The sequence below is a fragment of the Mus caroli genome, unplaced genomic scaffold (genome assembly GCF_978045245.1).
Source record: "Mus caroli unplaced genomic scaffold, Mus_caroli_1 scaffold_3, whole genome shotgun sequence".
Classification (NCBI taxonomy): domain Eukaryota; kingdom Metazoa; phylum Chordata; class Mammalia; order Rodentia; family Muridae; genus Mus; species Mus caroli.
The window spans coordinates 101,950,409-101,964,732 of record NW_028227258.1 but is presented as its reverse complement, the minus strand read 5'-3'; the positions used below and the strand labels follow the sequence as shown (position 1 = coordinate 101,964,732).

General features: G+C 37.9%; 1 pseudogene; it reads right to left on the bottom strand.

Moving 5' to 3' along the window:
- Positions 1–869: 869 nt before the first annotated feature.
- LOC110291821 (homeobox protein TGIF1 pseudogene) overlaps positions 870–14,324 on the bottom strand; it is a 95,249-nt pseudogene continuing 81,794 nt past the window's right edge.

Genomic DNA, 14,324 nt, shown 5'->3' with positions numbered 1-14,324 from the left:
CTGAGAGTACAGACTTTCACATTCATCTTATTAAAAATTAATAGTTATTTCTTGGAGTGTAAATCAGTGGCAGGATGTTTTCTAACCATACACAAAGCTCTGAATCTTATTGTACAATCCAGAAATGAAAAGGTTTTTTTCTATAGTCTAAGTTACTTTTGAAGAAAATTTTATGTATATGAGTTTGCCTTTGTAAAATTAAGCAAGTCTCCACACTTGGGAATTTCCGTTAAAAGGAACATAAATTTTTTTGAGTATTAAAGTATTCACTGAAGTGTGAAAATTCTTATTTATTTTCTCACTCATTGTCACTTATTATCTCTATTTACATACATATTATTCTTCATTCAGAATTCTATAGTCCTTGGCTTTAAAATTTTATGACATTGTTTACAGATTGACAGTTATATTTCAGAAGCCAAAATAAATAAAATTATTCCTCAGGACCTTTGGAAATTGTTAAAATAATTTAATGGTAATTTGTACCATGTTTCTATGACAGTAAACATAAAAATTGCAAAATAAAATGTTTACGATGGGTTTCTTTATGCTCTATCTTCAGTCCTTGTGCTTAAACCTCTTTAGAACCCATTCATCTATATCATAACAAGAAGCAATACTCAACTTGAAGAAAACTTTATGTCTTTGCTAAAGTTTTCCAGATCTCTTCTGCCCTCAGATATTGGAATGACTGTATTCCATTAGAGACATCTTAGTAGCTAGAAGCTTCATTTGAGCAATCCCATGTGCAAATATTAATAGAAAAAAATATAAAATAATGCGCCTCTTGCCCTCACCCCCAACAATCAGGACCACATTTTGGGGAATGGTTTTATTTGGGAAAAAAATGTTTATGCTGTGAGTTTGACCTAAACATTCAGCTCTGCGGCTGATTTGAATGCAGCAGCCACCAGAATCTGGAATCTGCTAAAATTCTGGTTGAAGTCTGACAGAGTAGCTGAGTTGAAAAGACCACTTTAGGGTTCACAAGCATTCTTTGGGTACATGAAGGTGTCTGTAAAGGTGCTCCTCTACTTGCTGTATATCCATGTTCTGTCCCACACCAACCATCTGGCAGAGAGAGAGAAAGTCCCATATTTTCAATGCAGTCACGGAGGTATGGTAGATCACTGATGGGTGAGCCAAAATGGATCCCAGGGAAGAAGGTTTAGGAGATACTGGGTTCCCGAGAATTGGGTTGAGTCCATTTGTGCGGGAATGAAACGGGCTCTCTTCTAGAGCTGGCATGAAGTTTTTGGTACCCATCTTAGTTTCCGAAAACTAGCTTCTGAAATCTTGCCCCCAGGTCAGGAAAGTGTGAACTGATTTGCATCTTTGCCATCCTTTCTCACTGAGTCAGGCAAGAGCCTATAGCACATGTTGATGAACAGGTGTGGACAGGTGCGTCTGTAGTGTTTTCTCTTGCTCTGTTTATACAGCCAGCGTCGCAGAATCTGGACAGACTCCTTAGGTAGATTATCTCTCCCTCTCTTGCTGGAGGTCACTGAAGAGGAAAGGTCCAGAGGAGTGTCCACACTGTCTTCATCTTCAGTGTCGCTGCTGGATGCTGCAGCAATGCCAAGGGTCTTCCAAGGAACTACATCCACACAACTCTATAAGGTAGAAAGCAGGGAGAAAGCCAGTGGCGTGTGTGTTTGGGGGTGACGGCGGTAACCCGTTAACCGTGTTCCATTGGAAAAGGCAGTCAAGGTCTGAGTCTCAAGAAGAATTTATTATTCTCACAATTCCTGACTACAGTGCATTGAGGCAGAGAAATCACAGCAACAGGAACTTGAGAGAACTAGTCACACTTTGTTTGCTCTCAGAACTAAAGAACACTGGATGACTACACCACTCTCTTTTTCTCACACACTCCAGGATCCTCTGATGCAGTTAAGATAATTATTGCACATAAATTAATGTATTCAAGACAATCACTCCTACACAGGCATGCTCAGAAGCCTGTCTCCCAGACAACTGGAGGCTTTGTCAGATTTACAATTATCACTACCCAACACAACTCTGTACCTGTCATTTGATACCTAAAGACATGAGTTTTAAGCCCTAACCCTCCACCCTTGTTAATAATGATCTCATGCTTTTCTCATAATATAAAACACAATTCAACTTTAAAAGTCTACATGTTCATTAACAGTCAACACTTTAAAAATCCAAAGTCCCTCACCTGTGAGCTCCTATAACCTCTAAAACAAATCCTGTACTTCCAGTATTTCATGACAGAGTAAACGTCCTTATTTCCAAAAGGGGAAATCTTGGAATCCAAAGGAATTATCAAGCTAGAGCAAAACCAAAACCCAGCAGGGAATGAAAAATAATCTATCATTTCATTTCCATTACCCAGAGTTCATAAAGTAATCTCCAGGCTCTGCCCTTCGATTTTCCTGCTTTCAGCAGTGTGGACTCTGGGGCCGACGCCACTGCAAACCTGTAAACTACCTTTATTGCCTGTCTGTGAGTCTGTCAGCTCCAATAGTCCAGTGGTCTCTCCACTGCAGTTTAGACTTCAGAGCTTTGCTCCACGGTCTCTTAGAGCCTCTCCACAGGACTTCCGGCCTTGCCACACATGCCTGACATCACCTGTTCTCCATGACCACCTCGATTTTTCATCTTGGAGGTTTCTGAAACCAAGGCCATGTGTACAATGCTGTCAAATTCTGCTGCCAGTTCAAGTTATGGCTTAGCACACTTGGATCAATTATGTCAACTTTCATGTGGCATAAAGAAATAACTTGCTTTCCTGTTGCCCTAATGCAAAGCATTGGGTTGTTCTTTAATGGTGTTAATCTAGTTAACTGTTACAGTTGCTTTGTTGTCTGCATGGTTTGTACATAACTTTAACCCTATTGATATACCTTTCATCAACAAACAAATTAGTCCATTATCTTTATGTGTAACTTCACTCAAGTTATCCAGGACATGGTGGAATATTGCAGAATGAAGCCAGGTTCTTCATAAAAACACCACATAATGATCCAAGCCCAGTTCCAGAGAGAATCCTTGTTCCCCTAAGTTGCAGGAGCTCATCTCCACCATCTACATTTCTCTCAACAATACTCTCTTCCCAGTTCCCATTAGAAGAGCCCCATTAAGTTCAGTATCTCTCATGCAACGGCTTTTCCAGCCCAAAGCTTTAAAATTCTTCACATTCTTTAAAAAGTAAAAATAAATGAATGAATAAAACCCACCCCAAGGGCTTCAAATCAGAATATTATAGCAATAGCCTCGTTGTCTTGGTTTGTGTTTTTCCTTTGCTGCGATAAAATATTCCAACTAATGAAACCACCAGTCCTCCAATTGTGCTGCTTGTTTACATGAGCAGATCACACAGCAACCCTCTGCCTCAGGCCTAACAGGACACCCACAAGCTGAGGGAACTGACGACTGCTTGCAGGTACAATCAACCTTAGGACTGTTGCATGACATTCCTTGACCATGAAGGTCATCTTCAAGGCTTTTCCTTTGGTTTATTGAAGGGTTCTGGGATATTTCTGGATCATCACTACACCCCCGAAGGTGTTTGGGATTCTGTCTTTGGCTTTTTACTCCTTCTTTCCTTTAGGTTATAAAATTTGTATGAAGAATTTTTATATCTCTCAAGCTAGACCCAACCATGAACTTTATTATTATGTTTCGTGTAGAGTTGTTTCATAATGCAGTGTGAAAAATGCTGTTTTCAGCCTTGTTTGTCTAGGGTTGTAGTTTTCGATCATTTCTCTAAGGACTCCTAAATGATTTAGTTGGGGGGAAAAGAAAGTAAAATGAAAAAAAAAAGAAAGAAAGGAAAAGAAAGAGTTTATTTAGCTCACACTTCCAAGTTCAGTCCCTCATCCAAGAAAGGTCACAGTGGAAGGTGTTTGAGGGAGCTTGTCACATTATGTCTCTAGTGAGAAGCAAAGATTAGGGAATGCATTCAGGGTCGTGTTCCACTAGCATTCTCCACTTTCAAATAGTCCATGAACCTTCTCTACTTATGTACAGGTCAAGATCCCCTGTGGGGGTCAATTAATGTAATGAAGAGAATCCCTTACAGGCATCCTCAGGACTCTCTCAATTGATTCTAAGTTTTGTCCAGTTAATATTATTAGCATTAACCATCATTGCTATAAAGCATTAATGCCCTGCTTATCTATAATAATTATGACTCTAAGGCCTCTCATGCCCTAAGGATAATTTTCTAATATACAAACAGCACAACCGTATTTCAAATACTATTTAGGATAAAACCAAAATATTGTTACTTTTATTCTGTGCCATTATTCCTCTTTATTTTCTACCTTCTCTTCTTCATCCACCTTTTTTTTTCCCTTCGAGATAATTGAATCCCAAAGACATAGGATAAAGCTCACATTTGCAAAGGTGTGTGAGGGAGAGTCCTTTGCACAGCTTTGCTTTGCCTGGCACTGCTTCATTGCAAGAGGGGGGAGTGGGGTATACTTCCAGGGGAACAGCAGACAATATCTAACATGAACATAGGAGCTCTAGTCAGGTGAAAAGAGTTTTCACGCAGAGATCAATGGCAGTAGCCACCAAAGCCACAACAATTAAAGAGGTAATAATTAAATAAGCAAATGTATTTAAAATAACACTAGTCTTGTTGTTGTAAAAGAATGCTGTGCAACTATAAAACACAGAACTTCCAAACAGAAAGCATATGTTGATGGTCAGTTAATGTTTAAATAATGTGCCATGTGGGAAAAGGGCTCAAATCTTTATCATCTATATATATTTGCACATTCACACATATGTGCATATATGTGTGTAAGTATGTATTTTTGTACATATTTATATAATGTAATTTTAATGAATGTAACATAAATTAATCAGAGTGTTGTATGATAAGACTTTTCCTGGGGAAGTGCATCACACACACACACACACACACACACACCACATACACACCACATACACACCACATACACATCTAATTATTCCAGATAGGGAGTCCTAGACAAACAAAAGTAAGGATACTACCAAAGTCCAACTTGGTGAACCAATTTGTTTTATTGGGGTTGCTTACAAGAATACAGTAGAGTAGTTACTTACAGGAGCAGAAAGAACTCAAAGACAACTGTATCACCAAAGTCCATTCCAGCATGAGTGCCAGTTCACAAAATCTGTGGACCTGGAACACACTGCACAGCCTGAAAGGACTTCAACATGAGGGACTGCATTCTTTCCAGGTGACTCATTTTGGCTAAACTTCTTCTAGGAAGCTCCTAATATCTCTGCTTCTTCCAGGCAGCTGCTCTGATCTCAGAATCGTTTCTGATACTTGGTTTGTCTAATAGTGACTCTCAGTGGTCTTTTGTTTTGTTGTTGTTTATATAATCTTGGGGACTCAGAGACATAGAGAATCTGATGAGTTTGGGAGACTTCCTGAAGCTATTTTGAGTTGTTTACTTCTTCTGGCTTAAGGTGTTTCCGTGGCAGATGGAATGTTTCAATCTGGAGGGATCTACTATCCAACAGAGAGGTAAATGTAAGCTCAAAGTTTACAAATCACTAGAAGGGAACAGAATAAACTCAGCAAATTTAATTAATGTTGTATTAAATTTAAACCATAGTATTCCGGAGCAAGAAAGATGACTCAACAGATAGACTTGCCCTCAAGCCAGATGAGCTGAGGTATATTCCTAGTGTCCACATAGTGAAAAAAGAGAACTAACTCCATCAAGTTATCCTCTAACCTCTACATGAGGGTGTGGTATATGCATGTCCACACATATATACAAATAACAAATGAATGGATACCCAAGCATTTCAGGAGAGTAAGAATGTGGTAGTTTGAATCCTATTGGCCCCCACAGGCCCATACAGAGTGACATTATTAGGATGTGTGGCTTTGTGTGAGTAGGCATGGCCTTGTTGAAGGAAATGTGTCATTGTGGAGATAGGCTATGAGGTTTTCTATGTTCAAGCCATGCCCAGTGGAACTGTCCCCTTCTGCTGCCTGTGGATCAAGATGTAGAACTCTCAGATCCTCTAGCCCCATGTCTGCCTGCATGCTGACAAGCTTCCTGCCCTGATGATAATGTAATAAACCTAGAAAACTGTAATCCAGCCACCATTAAATATTTTCTTTTATAAGAATTGCCAGGGTTATGGTGTCTCTTCACTGCCATGGAGACCCTAACTAAGACACAGTTACAAGAGAGTCTAACACAAAACAAGGTCTCCCTAGAGAAATTTATTTATCCAAGACACAAAATGGCTAACCCCGAGTGTCAGAGACATTAAGCCAGGAGAGCAGTTTGTATAAGGTGAACAGGGACATGTGCACAGGGAAGTGGGAAAGTGCAGCAGTTGCAGAGGAGTCATGGGGTGGGGGGCAGGGTGCAGGCGACTCTGTGACCCTCATTCGAGAGTTAGGCTAAGGGTAGGGTCTTAGAAACTTTACACTTGCACAACAATAAATATAATTATTTTATAAAAAGAGTAATAGTTCTCTAAAGTACCATTTAAAAGCTATACTCTACCAAAAAAATGGTCTTCAATTTTTTAAAAAGAACTTGTATATCAAGTTGAGAATGAGTCTCTTAGAATTTAACTCAAATTAGCCAAAAAAAATTCTTCTCTTTTACTTTCAAATAGATTTTTTCTCATTCAATATATATTGACCACAGTTGATATCTTCCCACTCTCTCAGCTCCCTCCCTCTTCTCTCTTCTCTCCAAGACCCTCTCCCCCTCTGTTTCCCTTCTGAAGAGAGTAGACTTCCAAAAGACAAAATGAAACACAAGACACAATAATACAAGGCAAAAGCCATCATATTAGGCTGGACAAAGCAACTCAATAGGAGGAAAAGAGACACTACAACAGGCAAAACAGTCGGAGATATGCACTTTTCATAAGAGAAAGATATATGAATGATAAAAAGAGTATATATGAAAAGGCAAAGCTACTTAATAATTTCTGTTAGTGTGTGTTGGATGCTGCAATGACACCCAGTAAAATTGCACTGGAATGGCTTAACCTTTCAAACATCTTCCACATTCAAGAACCAGGGAGAGTGAAGCACATTCAGAATCGCTCCATACCTCTCAGAGCAACATGAAGTGACCTAGTAAATTTGAAAATAATTTCAGCAAATATTGTTAGTAGTACATCTTCCTTTTATATTTACCTAAAACATTTGAAAAGATACATTCAATCAGAGATGCATAACATGTCTATGGCAGCTTCATTAGAATACCCTAAACCTAGATGAATTTCACATACTCACCAACAGTGCATCAATAAAGTACAATATTTTCTTAGAACACAGATTTCCTTAACAATAGAAATGTCAAAGTGTTAATACACATACCACAGTGGATATGTATCAGACTTATTATGGTAACTTATACATACAAGGCCAAACAAATGTGTGTGCTTTATAATTGCATTAGTAGAAGAGCTCAGAGAGCACAAACTGATCTCATAGGAATAACGCTCATTTCAATCACATTCCTCAAATTTAGTCAAAACCAATCTGAAACCAGTCATGAAAATCTCAACAAACCCAAGTTAATGGAAATTACACAAAATGAATGTGTTACAAAAGGTTAAGGAGCAGATCCCAGAATATAAAGAAATCCAACAATTAAGGGCAAAGACATCCCACTGCTATATTCTCTATAAAGGGTCTTGTCATACAACTGGGAAACTGAGTAGGGTGTGGGATTGCATTCAACTAAAGCATGCTTAGTGCTCACAAAGACCAGAAGAGGGCATTAGACACCCTAGAACAGGAGGTACGGGTGGTTATATGCTACCATGTGGTGCTGAGAATTGAATACATGTCCCTTGCAGAAACAGCCAGTGCGCTTAGTCACTGAAAAGTATCTTTAAGCCCTCAATTCCGATCAGAAATGCCTGGTAGTTGATACTAAATCATGATTTGACTATATACATAAAACACTATTAAGAAGCTAATTTTGGATATATCTGAGAAATGTCATTATAACAAAGACCAGAGAAGAATGCAAAAGTAAATTTCTGTTACTCTTATGATACATTTTCGTTAAGTGATGCCTATGACTACTAAAAACATTATTTCTCTCCAATTTCATATAATCTTAGAAATATGTGAAGAGTATAAAAAACATTTTGGCATTCATTTTATACCTTCAAATACATATTTCTGGCAGAAAGATTTGAGTGTGTAAACACATCATTAATAATTATTCCTAGAAAAGTACAACCAAGAAAATTCTGAAAATTTAGCAATTTAGAATACTGATATTTGAGTTTAATATTTTGAGTTTTATTTCAGGCATTTTAATCTTTTTAAAAAAACAGAGATACAACATTTCTAAAGCTTGCAGTTCTAATTTAGTTATCAATTGTCTCTTTCCAGGGTATCTTAACTACTGTCCTTTCTCCACATTGTACCTTAAGAATGTCTCTAATCATTCTCTATTAAATATATTCTGCCAAATATTTCCAGTTAATAAACTTTTGATGAACATTCAAGGGATTTCAGTATGGATGTGCAAGAACTGGATATTGAATGGCAAGCATCACCTTTCTTTAGACTCTTGATGGTGTACACCGTGCCAAGCCATAGTTACGTATTTCCCCACTGTTCAGGGTTCATAAGTTCTCATTTTTATTTCACTGGAATACATTGTTTCTCTAGTTTTTAAAGGTTCAGAGATGGAGAGAAATTTTGATCTAGGATGAATCACAATGAAACATAGTTATTTTTTGATTGAGTTAATGGTATTTAAGATTTTTGGGCTTCTGATATTTACATGAAAAGTTAAATTGAGCTAACCTGTAATGTGTTGAGATTTTGGTAGATGTTAGGATTAGGTGAGTGAATTCCCCATGTGAAATGTATGTTAGCACAGAGAATGTATTCTGAAAAGTCTTCCCTTCCATAAAAGAAAATGAAAATAAAGCAGATATTCACAGTCTCTGGACTCCAACCATTACCCTATTTGGAAAGGAAGACCTTTTCAGCTATAATACAACTAAGGTTATTAAATTAACCAGATAATCCTGAGTCATCTTGGTGGACTGTCAAAGCAATGAAAGTGTCATTATGATGTTTTGATAGAAACTATGAAGATACAAACACAGAAAAGCATGTGTGATCTCAGAGCAGCTCCCAAGCCCAGAAATGTGAAGACAGTCACCAGAAGCTAAAGAGGCAAGAGACAGATGGTCCTTCAGTATCCCAGTGAGAAAATGGCCACAGAGGCAACAGTTTTTCTAGGCTCCAGATGGAGAGAATAAATTTCTGTGTTGTTTTAGTTATTGAGTTTGTGGTAGCATTATTTTTTTTACAACAGCCCAGAAAACTGAATGTAGCATCTTTTTCTCTTTTGCACTGTGCCCACATTTTGCTAGCAGTGACAGAACAGCCAAACATAGGAGTAGAAATTGTTAGCATGTATTTATATATGACAAATATCAAATATTATAAATTATGCACAACTATTCATATACAAAGAACCTTATAAAAGTTAAATGTGAAAATGAATATGTTACAATAACTTATGGGGAGAGGAAAAACAATTAGTTGGTATTAAACTCTTCTTAACATCATTAAATTATATACTAGATTAAAAAAATCACAGCATTTGAAATAAAAGTAGTTGAATTTACTCAAATTTCTAAAATTCAAATTGTTGTGGACATGTATATTGCTGATAATGAAATATTTGAAAATATAGCAAACCGTTCATTATATAAGTCAACTATTTATACTTCCATTTTCATTCATATTCTAGTGTGGATAATCTACTCAAAACAGATCAATCAGTATTATCTGCTTCTAAACATTATATATATATATATATATATATATACATATATATACATATATTACATACAGAGACGTTATTTTCAGTCACTTTTTAATTTTTCTCAATGTCCACTTTCATGAGTGCTAACAGGGAAATCACTACTCAGATAGAAACTATATTTCTCAGCTTCCTTTGCAGCTATATTCAGCTTTACCACCAGTTTCATATGATCAAAACCACACTTTTTCCTCTTTTCTTTCTTGGTAGAAATGTGGAAGAGTGTGAACCTGAAGTCTGTGAAGATTTGGATCCTCAAAATAAAGTATATGTGTGGTCCTGAAAGGTATCTTCATGACTGTACCTCATTGTCATGAATAACTCTTATTTTGGTATGTTATATAAGAGAGAAAAAACACACAGTCTTTTTGAGACTCCTAATTCTGGACTGTTTAATAGTATCTAAGCCTACACTTTAACAAATAAGCACCTTAATTTGCATAGGGACAAAAGGCCTTCATGAACTCAAAGTAAATAATAAGAAAGCAAGATTCTAGAGAGGCAATGTAGCACATAACTACACATTTCTTCTAGTTTTGCTTGCCTGAAAATCAATTCCAGATATCAAAGGATATTGGATAGCAATTTCCTCCAAGGATAAAGGATTCTATTTGGAAGGGAAGGACTTAAAATCTGAATGTTATAAATGAAGGTGAAATGTCCCATTCTGTAGGAAAGCTTGTTAAACTCCGGAATAAACAACTCAATAATTTCAAGAAGTCCCTGAAAGTGATCAGATTCATTAGGACACTCGCTCCCCACGTTTATATGAGCAGAAAGCATGGTTAAGAGACACTGTTAGACAAACCAAGTTGCCTGGAAAGGGCTCAGATCATCTCGGCTGTCTGAAAGAGACACTACCACCCATGCTTGCATACCTTTTAGAGGTACAATTGTTTTTTAGTTATTTCAGCTCCTGTAAGTAATTCCTCACCTATATTCCTGTAAGGGACCCCAATAAAATGTATTGGTTTGCCAAATTGAATTGTGATGGTATCCTAGGTTTAGTCTGTTAATGTTTTTTGTTTTTGTTTTGTTTTGTTTTGTTTTGTTTTTTTATCTAGGGTAAGTTTTGTTTTCTTATCTTCCCATTAATAGCGAAACATAAGAAAAGGTGAGTAACTTTCATCACAGGTGATTTGAAGAGTTATAGATTTAAAAAAAAATGGCATGAAACAAAAGGGGAAAAAGGCAGAGACTCCAGTATACAATGAGTGACTGGCTTCTGCAAGTAACAGGAGCTCCATCTAACTAGGCACAATTGGGAAAACTTTTTAGAGCATTAATAAGAATATTCCCCTAAGATGTGAAAGCACAGTACTTAGAAACATACTTCATGGAGTTCCACTAAGGGCACAAAGATCTGCCATGTCTGAGTTTCTCCATAAAAGAGCTGAGCAACCCCTCCAACAGCAGGTGGAGGAACTTCTCATGTCGGTGAGTATCAAAACCCAATCTGCAAGCAGACAAATTGTCAAGTTTGCAAGTGTAAATATTCAACTTTATTGTTAGAAGCTGTGTTCCAAGAATGGACTACCTCAACTACTGATCAAGTCAGAGACAGACATAAGGATTATGTTGTAGCACATACAAAGGGTTGACACACTATTTGAAACCAAGGGTTCAAATCCTGGTTCCATACTGCACATACAAAGCAAAGCAAACTGTTTAGCCTCTGCTTCTAGGTCTTTTCACCTGCAAAATGGAAATAATTACAGTACCAACTGACCTCAGAGTTTTGTTGTACCATGCACTGAGTCCTCAATATCTATGCAACCAGCGAAGTGCACATCACATAGTAAGCTTACAACAGGAACTTATTCTCACCTGATACAAAATTATTCAAGGCTCAACAAATGCATTAACTCTAAAGCCATGAATTGTCTGTTCATAAATTCTTGGTTCTTGTCACATGGAGTCAAATTAGTTTCTTCTGATCCATATTCTCAAAGAGCTACCAAAAAATAATAATTATTATGTCATATCTCCCTAATATGAAATCCACTACTTGGGTCAGTGATTGAGCTTTCCTACCGAAGAGTCTGAAGTATAATTAAAATAGCTTCATGAGCTTCTTTTCTTGGAATATTCCAACATTCTTACAGGAAATTGTTGGACTCCATAGAAAGCTCAAACACAACAAAAATAGAAGAAAATCAAAGGTTATGCTTCTTGCTTGTTTGTTTAAACGTTGCTCAAAGAGATGGTACTGGTGGCTAAAAATAGTGCTACTTCATGGGTGTGGGGGGTGATTCCCACTCTTACCCCTTGCAACCAGTCAAGAGAGCTAACCCTGGGTTCATGAGAGTGGGTGAGCTGACTCTGTCTATCAGTGGCTGGCCCTATATCTCACCTGGATGGCACAGAAGAGCTGATATTGATGATGGGGACACTGGTGAGCTAGTCCGGAGGGTGAGAGCTCTTTGAGCTAGCCCTGACACTCTGCTGTGAGGTGGTGTATGTACAGGGGTGATTGCCCCCCTCACACCCACACAATCACTCCAGTAGTTGAGAGAGCTGATGCCAAGGGCATGAGAGTGGGAGAGCTACCCCTGCCCCTTCACTGGCTATAGCACTCTGGAAAGCCGGCCCTGCATCTTGCTTGGGCAACACACAACAGTGGAGCTGGCCTTGATGGTGAAGGCACAGGTGAGCCAGCCTCTTCCATGCTGTAGGTATGAGAATGGGAAAAACTGGCCCAACCGTTTGCATGCTGCAGTACTTGGGAAAGTAGACCCAGAACTTTGACTAGGCAGCATAGTGGAGCTGGCTGAGGAGCCATGGCTACAACTTGCAGACCCAGAGGGCATGAGAGGAGAAGAGCTGATCCTGCCTCCTGAGAAAAGCCTAGCTAGCTAGAGCAGTTCTGCAGAGCCCACCCTGGTGATGTACTAAGAAAGAGGCTGCAGACTGACAAGGATATCTACCACGCAGGCCCAGATTCAGGGCTCTGAGTTGACCCACTCCAAAACCTTTGTGTGTGTGTGTGTGTGTGTGTGTGTGTGTGTGTGTGTGTCTGTGTCTGTGTCTGTGTCTGTGTCTGTGTCTGTGTCTGTGTCTGTGTCTGTGTCTGTGTGTGTTTTATTTTGAGAGGGAGGTTGAGGTTCCAAGGGTGAAAGGAGAAGAGGATGGTCAGGGAGATCAGTGAGATTGGGGTGCATGGTATGAAAATCACAGAGAATCAATAAAAAGGTTTTTTTAATGCCACTTGATGTTACAAATAGCCATTGAATTTGAAAATCCTTAAAAAAATACAGTTACTGGTAATAAAGAGTTCTTATCATGCATGTAAACACAAGAGATAACAGAGCTCTGTAAGAGGAAATGGGCAGAATTCCATAGTTAAAAATTGCATTCATCACTTGACAAAGAGAAATACCTTGGGTGAAGGGGAAGCTGATGACATAAATCCTACACATTCAATACATTGCCTTGGAGATGAACAGAAACCCATTGGCTTAATACTCACAAGGGATTCTGAAAAACTCTTATTCATGAGTGGAGATAATCTGTCTCATTGGAAAAAAACCCATGCTTGTATCAGAGAATTCAGAGACAGAGGGTGTCCTAAGACCCCAAATGAAAGCTGTGAATTCCCCACACTGGAGCATTATGCAAACCTTGAGGAACTGAGAATGGCAGAATGAGAAAAGCCTGGGCCTCAGGAAGCCAATGTTCATCCATATAAGGCAAAGAAGGCATCGTTAAATACCACACCAGGCAGATAAGAAAATGTCTTCTCCCACAGACTCAGTAGCAGAGAATCTGAGGGATATGATTTGGGGATCTAGGCTCTCAGAAAAGTGAGTTTGTGAAAATAATAAGCCAGTAATATTACAGGCAACATAACAAGGGACGTGTGGCCCACTTGAGTTCAGTTTGGGTTGAAAAACCTCAACAATGAATCTGTTGTGAACTACAGATGAAGCCATATGTTTTAAATGTTAGTAGACTGACCCAGGTTAGTATCCTGGCTTTTAGTTTATTTTCCTTTCTCTTTTCAGCCAACATCTTCTGCTGACTTTTACAAATAACACATCTTACCTGGGATAATTTTGAAATTTCAGAAATGCAAAAATAATTCTTTACATATTTTCATAAACCATTGCTTGGAATTCTTAATTTTATATTATACTATATATGAATATATTCATATTTAATATCTATATATCAATGTAAAAATAGCCATGAAAATATTTCTTCAAAATGATAGAGTACCTGTGTATTTTGTGAAATTAAGTCTGGGAGCAATTAAAAATTATCACAACAAACTAATGGAAAAGTGGGTCAGTTTCTTTGCTGATACCCTGAGAAATGTCACTAGAGTGTGTAAATTCTTTCTAGTGTAGAGAATTCTCTGCCCAAAGTTCTTCATAACACAAATATTAGCCTTTATTAAATAAACCTGGTATGCCTTTTTTTTTTTGTGGCTTCCTCAAATAAGTTACAAGGATGTTCAAAATAGCTTAAGCATGGACATATTGTTTTCCTAATTTTTTTTCTGATTTCTTC